Source organism: Petaurus breviceps, unplaced genomic scaffold (assembly GCF_028583685.1).
Source record: "Petaurus breviceps papuanus isolate PSGF00001 unplaced genomic scaffold, PetGlider_PUasm1.0 187, whole genome shotgun sequence".
Lineage (NCBI taxonomy): Eukaryota > Metazoa > Chordata > Mammalia > Diprotodontia > Petauridae > Petaurus > Petaurus breviceps.
In genome coordinates this window covers 28,117,009-28,129,374 of record NW_027185799.1, presented here as the reverse complement: position 1 = coordinate 28,129,374, position 12,366 = coordinate 28,117,009, and the positions used below count along the sequence as shown (strand labels likewise).

The following is a 12,366-nucleotide window of genomic DNA, read 5'->3' as shown; positions in this document are numbered from 1 at the left end:
AGTTTCCTTATCTGCAAAATGGCAATCATAATAGTATCCACCTTCCAGGATTGTTGTAAAGATAACATGAAATTGGGGGTGGCTAGGTGTTACAGTGAATAGAGTACCAGCCCTGGAGTCAGGAGGACCTGAGTTCAAATCCAACCTCAGACACTTAACACAAAACTAGCCGTGTGACCTTGGGCAAGTCACTTAACCCCTACCTTCTCCCCTCCAAAAAGCAAAAAAAAAAAAAAAGATAAAATTAAATAACCATAAAGTGCTTTGTAAACCTTACAGCACTATGAAAATGCTAGCTTTTATATAAATGTTCAAGGTGCTGGGCTAGACACCGGGGATAAAAAAAATGAAGAATATAGCACAGTCCCTGTTCTCAAAGAACTCATATTCTTTTGGGAATGGAGATACAACATGTATCCATTTACAATATAAAGTAAAGTGTGATAGGAGCAAGAGATAGATCCAGAGAGAGTGCTCTAAGAAAGTGTGAGTTTAGTATCATAATTTGTGAGAATGTTTTGGTGGCAAGTGCTGTCTTAGCCATCATTTTCAGGCTGGACTATGTCATGACTGAGGCTCCTTTCAACTCTGAAGTTCTATGACACTGCAACGTGTGTGTGTGTGTGTGTGTGTGTGTGTGTGTGTGGTGTCAGGAAAGGCTTCATGGAGGAGATGCTATCTGGGCTGAGCTAGTTAAGTGATCCTGGACAAATCCCTTCAGTACTCTGGTCCTTACGGTACTACGTAAATGCTAGCTTTTATTACAATATATGTAACTTATGTATGGACTTCCTCTTGTATTTGTAAAACCAGGGAGTTTCAGTAAAGAGTCTCTTCTAGCTCAAAATCTTAGAATAGTAAGCCTTTTTTTTTTTTTGCCTTTTGGAGAACAATTGAGGTTAAGTGACTTGTCCAAGGTCACAGGGCTAGTTTTTGTTAAGTGTCTGAGGCCAAATTTGAACTCAGGTCCTTCTGACTCCAGGCCTGATGCTCTATTTACAGCCCCACCTAGCCACCCCTATCATAATCCTTTGATACCTTCACAACTGTGGATTACAAAGTACCTACTTCCTTCAAACCTTTGCAATTCTTGTCTGTAATTTCTGGAAAAATTCCATAGAGGATTGGTCAACACTGACTAATAGGGGTTCTTAACCTAGGGTTCCTTACTTTAAAAAATCTTGCTAATTTTATTTCAATTTAATGGGGTTTTCTTTGTAATTCTACATATTTTATTTTATATATTTGAAGAAGATATTTTGAGAAGGGGTTCATAGGCTTCACCAAATTGCCCAAAGACCCAGAAGATGAATCCTTAGGTTTTTTTTGTACTTAGTTTGTAAATAGAGAGTAAATAATTTGTATTTACTAAATTTTGCAAGTAAATAAACTTAAATAGCTTAGAGTAAATACATTTAAACAAACTTGCTACTTTCCTAGTAGAGTATAAACTCCCTAAAGGTGGGGGCTATTGATTTTGTCTTTTTACCCCCAGCACTTCACTAGTAGGTCCAACACATTTGTTGAATTGAATTTTAAAATTTTGTGCAATCCTACATCTGTCTCTTTGTTATCCCTCATTCTCTTTGTATTAATTCTTTTTCTAGGTATGTCTGGATGTCTTTATGACACTTTTCAAAAGTAAACTACCATTGGTGATATAACATCAGAACCCACAACAGCTCACATTTATTACAGTGGCTCAAGGTTTGTAAAATACTTTCCTCATAATAATCCTGTGAGTTAGGTACTGCTTCAGCTAGCTTATTCCCACCATTAAAAAAAGACAAATAAACATTTAAAAGGACTCTTGGAATAAAATAACCAAATAAAAAAATGAAATAAGAAAACAATGACATCCTTTTTGAGATGGTGAATAAGGGGCATTCCATATTACAGTCAATTTGAAACTGGGACCTTCACAAAGTGTTTAGGCCAAAAGGGAAACCCCTCCTTATACAGAATCCTCTTTTTACCCATACTAAGGGTTGCAGCGTTAATTTTTTTTTTATATGCAAAGGAGTCCTGATTTTTTTCCTTCTTTTACAGACACAGGGAAAGTCATATAAGGTTTTTCTTTTATGGGGAGAGTGCCCCAGTATGGAGCCTTCAACAGTTTTTGGCAAGTGGAGACATTCTACCCAGTCCATTTTAGATCTGGCAGCAAAAGACGCATAGTACTAGTCAGTCAGCAACTGCCTACACCAGATGTTTTCCTTGAGCATGAGCATTAACACTCCATTTGGCCTTTTCAGAATTGTAATGCAAAAGGAGCAGAAATAGCCCAGGAGGCAGCATAGCCCAAGCAAAACCAAAAAAACCAATCATACAAAAACCAAAATCCTAGCATAGGACATGCAGAAATTGAAACTTAGTTATAGCTTTGCCATTGAAAGAATCTATGGCCTTGGGTCTATTTTTCCATCTGTTAGACAGAAACCTCTGGTAAAACTTTGGCTGATCACAAAGACCCCAGAAATTACTGTTCTTCCCAGTTTGGGAGAAGAGGAAACTCATATAAGATCAGGACTGGAGGGCAGATTTTTTTTTTGTGGCCCTGCATTCACTGGGATTTGAGGGGTTCTTGAGAGAAGAGATTAGAAGGGAAAGATGGCAGGTAATCTTTGTGACTATGACAACAGGTGACTGTGACATTTGCAGTTCCCCTCTTGAAGACCATGATACATGACCCATAAATGGACAGAGAGTATGTGTGTGACTGTGTTCTTACTCCAAGCTTTCCTTCTTAAAAATGAGGGATTTCATGAATAGAGGGGTAGATTTGTGGGGAAAAGAAGGTGGGGAGGGAGAAGTTCCATGAAAATGTGAGCTTCTGGATAAAAGGCATTCAATCAGATTGATTAAATAAATGATCCCTTACTACGATTTATAGCCAAGATGCAAATTCAACTGATGTTTGTCTCAGCTAAGAGAAGCAGCAGCAATAAATAGCTTGCTTTCTGAATGATTTTCCCACCAGAGTTGAACCCTTCATATTTGGCTTCCAGGCACTTTGGGAAGGGTTAGAAGAGAACACAATTTTCTGTTTCTTCTAAAGAAAAAAAAAACTTCCTTTCCCAGCCTGTCAGTGACAGCTGTCAAAAACTCCTTTGGTAAACTCTGGACTTAGAAATAATGGGACAATCTGGGTAAAGTTATCTGGTGAATCATTTCCTGATGTGCTATGAAGCTGCAAAAGTTCATTGAAATAGCAACCAAAGAGCAAGAACATCGCTTATCTCTCAGTTGTAATCAACGTAATTTTCTGAATCCTGTTAGACTACCCCTCCACTGCCTTCAAGAACACAGGGTCACCTCCACACTACAGTGAGGCACTGTTGGATGATTACAAAGAAAACCAATTATCTTGAAATATAGTTATAAAATATAAAAACCCCTAAATTTGTAGAACCCTGTTCTAAAATTTGTCTGTGATAACTGAGCTGAAGCATATTGGGATCTAATTGAATTCATATTTTTTGAGGTTAATTTGTAGAAGGTTTAATTAATACTAAGTCTTTGGTTGACTTCAACTGATTTCTGTGTACAGTGTTGTTCTGACAACATTTTGGGGTTCCTTTCTGAGTTTCTGATTGACTTGAAGGACCTAAAGGATAGAAGGAGTAGTTTCCTAGTCTGCCTAGGTAAAGGCAGTCAAGATTGGTCTCAATTTTTTTATCATGTTATTGTTGTTTAGTCATTTTCGGTCATGTTTGACTTCATGATTACATTTGTAGTTGTCATGATTTTTGCCATCTAATGTAAACAAAGTTAAGGGACTTACACAGGGTCACACAGCTAGTAAATGTCTGAGACCAGATTTTAACTCAGGTCTTGCTGATTCTATGTCTGGTGCTCTATCCACTGTACCACCTAGCTGCCTTCTCTATTATCATTGTCCTGTGTATAAAGGGAAAGTTTCTCCAAAGAAGATGAAAAGAATATTATAAATTCCTTAGATCTCAGAATATTAATCAAGGTACTGGAGAAATTCTTACTCTATCCTCCATTCCCAGTTGTGTTTAGAGTCAGTTCAAATGAAGAAATATTCATACTGGGTCCTGGAGGTGCTAAGAGAAAAATAAATTAGTTCCTCCCCTCAAAGAGCTTACTTTTTAATAATCAGACAGACCATAGGGAATCAGTTATATTGATAGTTAAATGTTAAGTATAAATGATCACTTCACATAACTTAGGAGTTCCTTTTCTAGGAAAAATGAAAGCAAAGGTTACTGAATAATCAATCACAATGACCCCTTGGTTAGAGGTAGATGTTGCTATCCCTAAGACTTAAATCATGTCCTTGGCTTTGTTTCATTGTCCTCCTTGCCTGGAATGCACTCCCTCCTCATCTCTTCCTTATAGAATCCCTCTCTTCTTTCTTTTTTTCTTCTTCTCTTCTTCAAGACCGATCAAACACCATGGGAAACAGATCAAACTATAGGAATTCTTTCCTGGTCCTGCCCTTCCTCCCAACTATCTTGTATTTTTTGTATTTTTCTTCTATATTTATTCCATATATACTTGCTCATGCAATGGTCTCCTCATTAGAATATAAGCTACTTGGGAGCAGACATTATTTCATTCTTTGTATTTGAATTCCTATTGTATAACACTTGGTACATGATAGGCACTGTATAAATGTTTCTTCTTTGACTGATGGAAGATTATGAAATTGATTTCAGAAATTTAAGTCACTAGTATGTAAAGTAATGGGTATTACATGGAGAGAAGAACAGAATAAAGCAATTATTTATTGTTAAAAGAATGAGTAGTTCAGAAATGAGTTTTTGGATATTTACTGACATTATAGAGGCTAACTCACCCTTGATACTTTCTACCATTTTGCCAATTGACTGAATGAAAGTGGGATCTGAAATTTTGGATGTGGGGAAATTGTATATTCATTTTATTATTTTAATGTGAAAACATGCATCAACATATGAACTTTTCAACATATAAAAACAAAAGGAGATTGTATATGAAATTGTGAACTTCTGTGACACAGTTTTTAAAGTATATATTAAATTTAATACAGTAATAAGACACTTGCTTTATTTATTCACATCTACTTTGAAATACCTTTTTCTTTGCTTCTATGTATTTTAAAAATATTGTATTATTCATTTTCCAAAGGTTTCCTGAAAACAACAATGAATTGTAAATCAAGTTATAAAGTTCCTTAGAAGTTATTTTGTCCACCCTCCTCATTTTACAAACAAGGAAATTGAAACCCAGAGAAGTTGAGAGACTTGCCCAAGATCACATGTATTTTAACTGATAGATTTAAACCTACAACATCTAACTACAATTCTAGTGCTTTCCACTATGCCACATAGAATGCTGGAGACAATCACAAAGCTCAGGAGATGGATTAGTACTACATTCCATCAGGCCAAGTCTCTTGACTTCTTAGGGAAAGTGGAAAAGTGTCACTTCTGGTTCTGAACTGGTCCCTCTTTTCTTCTTCCTCTATACTATTTCACTTGTTGTTTCCATCAGCTCCCTGGGGATCACCTCCAGTCATCCTGATCTATATATTGACACTGAGCCCAGATGGCTCTGGAGGAGACTGGAAGGCTGGTGACTTTGCACAGACCTACCTCATCTAGGTCCAATTCACTTGCAAGTCATCACATCACCTTCCTGATGTCATGGTCCTCTTGGAGAATGAAGGACAAACAACAACAATCATTACTTCTCATGGCTTCAATTAGCTTCTCAATGTTGATAATTCTCTGTCTACTTATCCAGAACTAAGCCTTTTCTAAATTTCCATACTTGCTTCTCCATTTGCGTATTGGACATGTCAAACCATAAGTCTCTTATAAAACTCAACACATCCAAAACTTCACACATCTTTCTCTCCAAATACTCCATTCACTCCAAACTTCCCTATTACTGCTGAGGTTGTCACCATCCTCCCAGTCAGTATTATTTAATTCTTGTACTTTCCCTCTTTTATTTCTTCTTTATCTTGTACATAGCTTGTTTGTACACAGTGGTCTGCATATTATCTCACCTACTAGATTGTGAGTGCCTCAACAACAGGGACTGTCTTTTGCCTATCTTTATATGCCTGACATTGAGCACAGTGCCTGGCACATGGTAGAAACTTAATAAATGTTTATTGAAAGATTATTAGTGCCGATCCTTGTCACCTCATGTCTGGACTATTGGGGAAGAGCCTGCTGGTTGGTCTCTCAGCCCCAAGCGTCTCACGTGTACTCATGTATTCTGTGAGCTGGTGACATCAGCTTCTTTGCTATTCCTTGACTAGCATTCCTTCCATTTCCCGACGCTAGACATTTTTACTGATTGTCCTCCATACCTAAAATGTTCTTCTTCCTCATCTCTTCCTCTTGTTTTCCTTGACTTTCCTCAAGTCACTGCTAAAATTCCACTATCTTTAAGAATATTTTCCTAACTCCCCCTGAATATTAGTGCTTTAATTGCATTAATTATCTCCAATTTATTCTCTATATATCTAGTTTATACAGTCGCTTTTTTAATTTTGTCTCCCTTATTTAGAGCAGAGGCTGTCTTTTGCTTTTCTTTGTGTCCCCAGTTGAGAGAAATGATTATTTCTTTCATGTGTTAATGACATCATTGAATTACGTCTAGCAGGCTCTCTACTTCATAATCCAGAAACCAACCACTATGGGAAATCTTGGGTAAGACTTGCCCAGCCAGGAAGCCAAAGATCTAATCAAAGACAATACAAATATCCAAGTTTAGGTGAATGGATGGCTTCCTTCTCATTGTGTTTACTCAGACAGGTCTTGGAAAACATTTTTGTCAGAGAGGTGATATGGATATTGATAAATCTCATTGACCTATACTGGGTACTCAGTGTCATGTACCCAAAGACTCTCGTTGGAATAAGCCCATCTCTTATTATAACATTCATTCTCTCACTAATTTTTAACCAGAGTTGATTGCCCCCCTCAGGACTACCCATTTCTTCCAAGGACGTACAAACTGATCCCACTGCCATGATTTGCCTTTTGTCTAAGAGAGATGGCCAAATGACAATGCCTTTTATTAATAACACATTAACACTATTAATAACATAATTAATTACCCAGAAACTATGTCTCTTGAACTTTTTATACATCATAGAGTGTTTAGCACAGTGCCTGATACACAATAGGTGCTTAATACATAATTGTTGCTGAACTGTAAATTCAGTTCTTCCTACTTACATCAAATAAAGTTTAGTTGATTTATAAATTTGTGTCTGTCTTCCCTTTCTACCCTTCCTATGCCACTGCATTTGGATTTCATGGATTTCAAGAAAGCCTGACTCAGTCAAGCAAACTTCAACCCTTAACGTTCTCTTTAAGACAAAGCTTCTCTGTATGTAACAAAATTGTGCAAGATGCTATGACACTTGTAACTATGGAGATAATGTTCAATAATCCACTGTACAGGAACATCAAAAGAGATGTAAAGTAGAAAGGCATTATGTTCACCTGAGGTATTTATAAGATTCATCAAAGATGTCTTGTATATTGAACAAATAAAAACATTCCTTATCAGTGATGAAGTTCTCTAAATGCTCCTATTAACAGATAATGTTGTAGCAATTGCATCAATCCTCAGAACACAATGAACTCTTTTTAGTAAAATGATAGAATTTGATAGCCATTCATACTGTAAAAACAAATTGGATGACAAGTGGATAATTTTCAGACTACCACACATATCTGGAAAATAAACTCAATGGTTTTCAAACTGTTCAATAATGAAAAAGCTCATCTTTTTAACAGCAATATTCTCTCAGAAATGCCATAAAGCTGGGGATTATGGGAAAACATTTTCTCATGTCAAATAATCTAAAAGTCACCCAATGGATAAAAAGAAGCTTTATATACACATGCATATGTATATTTTATATATACATATGCATATTAGACAGATAGATAAAAGCAAGATATTTTATCATTGATGTCTTAAGAATAAGGAGATACGTAAATGGCATTACTGAGGTTAGATGTGATAGGGAAAAGAGTCCAGTTACATGTCAAGAATGACCCCTAACAGTCTACGTTATGCTTCAAAATCCCAAAGGTGCTGCTTCTGCTCCCCCAGATAAGAGGGTCTCCACTATAAGGAGAATATATCTACTCATCATGGAAAATTTATGGGAAAGCATTCAAAGAAATTCCACAAAATGAGAAGGTATGGAGGATGTAGTGATCTGCTTTGGGGAAGAAAGTGCCTGCACCAATGAAACCACAATTTCACTGAAATATCAGAAGAGTCTTAATATTCTTGGATAGAATAGGATATTTAGTGATTGAAAAAATGTGACCAAGAAGATCCTGGATTTAGTCAGATTTGCCTTTTGTGATTTAGAATTTGACTTGAAATTGAGGTCGATTTTTAACTCAAGGTAAGGAAACATTAATAATTGGAGCTATCTAAAAATCTAATGGACTCTCTTGGGAGGGAGTTGTTTCCCCCTTACCAGAGAACTTCTCCATGTAAAAGCAAGATGACTATTAGTTGTTTAGGCAGCTAGATAGTTCAGTGGATAGAGCACTGGACCCAGAATCAGGGAAGATCTGGCTTCAAGTTTGGCCTCAGACTCTTACTGCCTATACGACACTGTCTGTATCAATTTCTTCATCTGTAAAGTGGGAGTAATAATAGCACCCACCTCCCAGGGTTTTGTAAGGATCAAATAAGACAAAAATTTATAAAGTGCTTAAAATCGTGTCTGGCACATACTAAGCCATTAATAAATGCTTGGTCCTTTTGCATTCCTCCCTCCCCACTTTGTTTGGTGCATTGTAAAGGGGAATTCCCTGTTACAATCTCCCTTCCAACTAATAAGATGTCAATTACTTGATTTTGCAATGATCATCCTGGGGTTAGGTAAGCCTAGATAATAGGTGACATATTATGCTATTTCTCATGGTGGGATTTGCTAGTTTATTCCATCTATGAAGGAGAGGACAAGAAAGTGTTGCTTGACCACCCTGTTTAGCTCTGATTGGCTCTTCAGTTCATACTCTAAAGTGGTGATTGCAAACCTTTTTGTTTTCCCTCAAGCCTTCAGATACGACCCAACCCTCATGCTCATAAAAATAACTGCCTCCTCCTACCCAGAGACAGTTGAAGCTGTCCAACATGAAATCCTTCCCTTCATTCCTCCAAGAATCTGTTTCAAAAAGCATTTATTAACTGCTTTTTTTTTTCTATGCAAGGCACTTGAAATACAAAGACAAAAAATATAGTCTATGCCTTTAGGGAGCTTATAGTTCATTGGGGGAGACAATGCACAGAGACATATATGTATAAAAAGGATGAATGATAATAAAAGTAATAGCCGGCATTTGTATAGTGCTATAAGATTTGCAAAGCATTTTACATATATTAGTTCATTTGATCTTTATAACAACTCTATAATAACTCTGAGTTAGGTGCTATTGTTATTTTACAGATAAAGAAACTGTTGTGGGGTGGCCAGGTAGCACAGCGAGTAAGAGCACCGGCTCCAGTGTTGGGATGACCTGGGGATCGAATCTGGGCTCCGACATTTAGCATTCACCCAGAAACACCTGGCCGTGTAACCTTGAGCAAGTTACTTAACTCCAATTGCTTAGGGGCGGTCAGGTGGCTCAGCAAGTAAGAGCACTGGCTCCAGTGTCAGGATGACCTGGGGATCAAATCCAGGCTCAGATACTTAGCACCACACCCAGAAATAACTGGCCCTGTAACCTTGAGCAAGTTACTTAACCCCAATTGCTTCAAAAAAAAAAAAAAGAAAGAAACTGTTGTATAGATAGTTAAGTAACTAGGTTACAGGGATAGGGAGAATCTAAAGAAGGATTCAAACTCAAGTCCTACACTCCATTCACTGAGTCACTTAGTTACCTACAATATACACACAAAAAAACCCCTAAGCAACCTCCCCCCCCCCCAAAAATAAGCAAGAGAGGGAGGGCATTAGTAGTGGAAGTAATTGAAAAAGGCCCCAATTAGAAGGTGAACCCTTGATTTGAGTCTTGAAGAAAGTAAGGGAGTGATACAGGGAGAGGATCCAGATGTGGGATTGAGCCAGTGTAGGATTGCCATGTGTAAACAAATAGGACAGGCTGGCTAGATCTAAGAATAAAATAAAGGAAGTAATATATAATAATTCTAGAAAGGGGTTTGGGATAAGATTCAAAAGTCAAAAAATCATTTTATATTTGATCCTGGAAGGAAACAAAGGAGGTTTTTGAGAAGGGGAGTGACATGGTCAGACTTAAGCTTAAGGAAAATCACTTTGGCATCTGAGTAGTAGATTTGAGAAGGGAAGATGCTTGCTGCAGGGAAACAATTAAGAAGCCATTGCAAAAGCATTGATGAAACTCAGCTATTCTCCCAAGTTAGGTACCAGGTTCTGCTGTTTCAGTCACATCCCTGAAACAAGAAGGTGAAGGGCAGAGTCAACAGATTTGGCTGGACTGGGCTCCTAGTGACCAGGACTGAATTCACCTCAGGAGGAGTAGACAAAGTGGCCATCAGTGACCCCTTCACTGATCTCAACTATATGGCTTTTATGTTTCAGTATGATTCTATTCATGGCAAGTCCAAGGGCACTGTCAAAACTGAAAATTGAAAGTTGGTGATCAATGGAAAAGATATTACCATCTTCTAGGAGTGGGATCCCACCAATATTAAATGGGGAGATGCTAGAGCTGAGTATGTTACAGAGTCCACTGGAGTCTTTACCACCATGGAAAAGGCTGGGGCTTACTTGAAGGGTAGATTCAAGTGGGTCATTGTCTCTGCCCTTTCTGATCATGCCCCAGTGTTCATGAATGGAGTAAACTTTGAGAAATATAATTCCCTTAAGACTGTCAGTAATGCCTCCTGCACTACCAACTGCTTGGCCCCCTTGGCCAAGGTCATTCATGACAACTTTGGCATTATGGAAGGACTCATAACCACAGTACAGTACCCAGAAGATAGTAGATCTGGTAAGCTGTGGCATGATGGTCTTGGTGCTTCTCAAAACATCATCCATGCTTCCACTGGTACTGATAAGGCTATAGGCAAAGGCATACCTGAGATGAATGGGAAATTCCATGTTCCTACTCCTAATTTATCTGTTGTGGATTTGACCTGCCTGGAGAAACCTGCCAAATATGATGATATCAAGAAAATAGTGAAGCAAATATCAGAGGGACCCTTGAAGGTCATTTTGGCAGAGGACCAAGTTGTATCCTGTGACTTTAACAGCAACACTCATCCTTCTACCATTGCTGCTGGCACTTGTATTGCCCTAAATGATCATTTTGTCAAGCTCATTTCCTAGTATGACACTGAGTATGGTTATAGCAACCATGTAGTAGACCTCGTGGTCTACATGACCTCCAAGGAGTAAAGTGGAAAGCCATAGCCCTTCAACCCCAGTCAAAAAAGGAAATCCATCACTGGGGAGCCTACATTCCTAACCTATGCTTTTAGACTGGGGATCCCGTGTCCTATTCATATCCTTGTCTTAAAGCACTCCTGTAGAAGGAGGAAGAAGCCTAGAGTTCTGTATTGTGTACCATCAATATAGTCACTATATTCATTGAAAAAAAAAGTACAGATGAAAAATGATGAAAACTTGAACTAAGGTTGTGTCTGTGAGAATGAGAAGGAAGAGGTGTTGTGAAGATAGAAATAATGTGGTTTGACAGTTGATTAGATATGTGAGGTGAAGTTGTGACCAGGGAGGCTGGAAGGATAGGGAGAAAAAGGAACAGGGAAGTTTGGAAGACAGGACCATGTTGGAAAAAAGAAAATTAGTTCTGTTTTGAGTTTGAGATACCTATGGGACCTCCAGTGTGAAATGATCATTTGGCGGTATAAGACAGGAGTCCAGAATAGACAATGAGACTGTATCAAAGAATATGGGGTTCATCCGTGTAGAGATAATAATTAAGCCCGTAGGAATTAATGAGGTGATAAAGTGAGAGAGTATAGAAAGAGAAGAGGTAGGTGGCTCAGGGTAAATCCTTATACACATTTTGGGGCAGGATAGTATGGTAGGCAGATGAGCCAGCAAAAGAGTCTGAGAAGAAATGGTCAGGTAGGTAGGAGGAGAATCAGGAGAGAGCAATGCCACAAAAAGAATGAGAGAGACAGAGAGAGACAGAGAGAGAGAGAGAGAGACAGAGAGAGAGAGACAGAGAGAGACAGAGAGACAGAGAGAGACAGAGAGAGAGAAAGAGACAGAGAGACAGAGAGAGACAGAGACAGAGACAGAGACAGAGAGAGAGACAGAGAGAGAGAGACGGAGAGACAGAGAGACAGAGACAGAAAGAGAGTGCTATTGAGAGGTCAAGAAGAAAGATGGAGAAAAGACCATTAAAAATGACA

The 12,366-nt window shown here is 38.1% G+C and overlaps 1 pseudogene; it reads left to right on the top strand.

Annotated features, from left to right (window-relative positions):
• Positions 1 to 2,355: 2,355 nt before the first annotated feature.
• LOC138163069 (glyceraldehyde-3-phosphate dehydrogenase-like) lies at positions 2,356 to 11,383 on the top strand (annotated as a pseudogene).
• The last annotated feature ends 983 nt before the right edge of the window (positions 11,384 to 12,366 follow it).